At 40.6% G+C, this 1,748-nt stretch overlaps 1 non-coding gene across 1 annotated transcript; it reads right to left on the reverse strand.

Annotated features, from left to right (window-relative positions):
• Positions 1-430: 430 nt before the first annotated feature.
• Positions 431-505, reverse strand: Trnat-agu (transfer RNA threonine (anticodon AGU)). Its single transcript has one exon. It is a non-coding gene; the product is annotated as a tRNA-Thr (tRNA).
• Between the last annotated feature and the right edge of the window lie 1,243 nt (positions 506-1,748).

Raw genomic sequence — 1,748 nt, forward strand, 5'->3', positions numbered from 1 at the left:
TGTATGTATGTATGTATGTATGTATGTCTGTATGTATGTATGTATGTATGTATGTCTGTATGTATGTATGTCTGCAATGTTCACTACAGATTTATAAGTGGACTTATGAAAATAGGTTTGAATAAGAGTAATGCTAATTGTATTGCAAAATATTGCAGCATTAGTTCAATAATTGGTTCTAGTAAGATCTGGAAAAAAGATGCAAGCATTATAACAACTAACACACTATATCTGCCTTGTGATGTGGATAACATGTTCAAATGCAATTTTATATATTATCTACTGCTAGATGTAGTGTGAACCCAATAATACTGTACCTGTACGTAATAATTTCATGTATTTCGGAAATAAACATAATTTAATATGTATGTATGCAGAAATGCATGAGACAGTCTAAATTAATAATTTGTTATAAATGGGGAAAGAAAAGTGACACATGTAGGAATCGAACCCACGTCCCCCTAAACACTAGTCAGAGTGCTCTAACCAGCTGAGCTAACATGTCAACTGGTAGATTCCGTGAATCGTTCCAAGATGTCTTTCTATCCTCGAGGCGGTGGCTTCTCACCACCGCCTCTCATTTTTAAATTAATAGATGCAATCCTACGTTTCAAATATATGTATGTATGCATGCATGCATGTATGTATGTATGTATGTATGTATGTATGTATGTATGCATACATTTATGTATGCATGTATGCATGTATGCGTGTATGTATGTGTGTATGTATGTATGCATGCATGCATGCATGTATGTATGTATAATTATGTATATGTATTTATGTATGTGTGTATGTGCGGCTGTGTCTCAACAACTTAAAGTCAAAAGCTGCAAGGCCGATTGGTTTGATATATGATGGAGATTATATTCCTTCGGGTATGTAGATAATAGTGAAAATGATGAGATAAATGATGTTTAAGTTACGCCGAAAAAAGTTCTTTCCCATCATATTTCTCAGAGCTATGAAGTGTTTCACAGTATACATATGGTTGTGACTGATTGCAAGGTCAATAGCATACGTCTGTTTTCTCGAGGGACTGTGGGTCACCCCAACACAGAGTGTTTTCCCAGGGTGAAGCCATGAGGGAAACAGCTAGTCAGTGTTGTGGTGACCTACAGGCACGAGGGAAACTGGCATCTGGGGGGGGGGGGGGGGGGGTACTCCCATAGAAAGGGTACATATGTACCGCAGTTTTGACTCCCCTTTTTTCGACTGATGTAGACTTTTGAGTCATGAGTTTTAAAGCATTATGTAGAGGTTTGACACACCTCTTTGAATGCACGTACGACTTTTGACCCCATATTTTGAACAACGTTGTTTCCACAGGTTGTTTTCAGTCATCTTTATCGAAAGTAGGCCCCCCCCCCCCCCCCCCCCCCCCCCCCCCCCCCGGCCCCTGGGCAGCCAATGAACTAGCGATGTCTGAAGCATGGATGTCTCAAGTGAAAGTTCATCAACAGTGTTCAAAGCTCATGACCACTCAGATGCTTGGAGCAGTGCTATTCAACGTTTGTGGTCTTTGGCTGAAAGTAGACATTTGACACCTGTTTCTGGCTAAAATGTAGACTTTTGACCCCTACTTTTTGAATTTTTGTACATGTAGAGTTTGTGGTTGTAACTTTTGTCCACCAGGGTACCCGAGTACCCTCCCCCCCCCCCCCCCCCCCCCTCGGACTGACGTACAGTATGATGCTGCATGGATGAGCATGATAAGTCAAGATGTGTTTTGTAACACACCTACTACA

The sequence above is a fragment of the Glandiceps talaboti genome, chromosome 11 (genome assembly GCF_964340395.1).
Source record: "Glandiceps talaboti chromosome 11, keGlaTala1.1, whole genome shotgun sequence".
NCBI lineage: Eukaryota > Metazoa > Hemichordata > Enteropneusta > Spengelidae > Glandiceps > Glandiceps talaboti.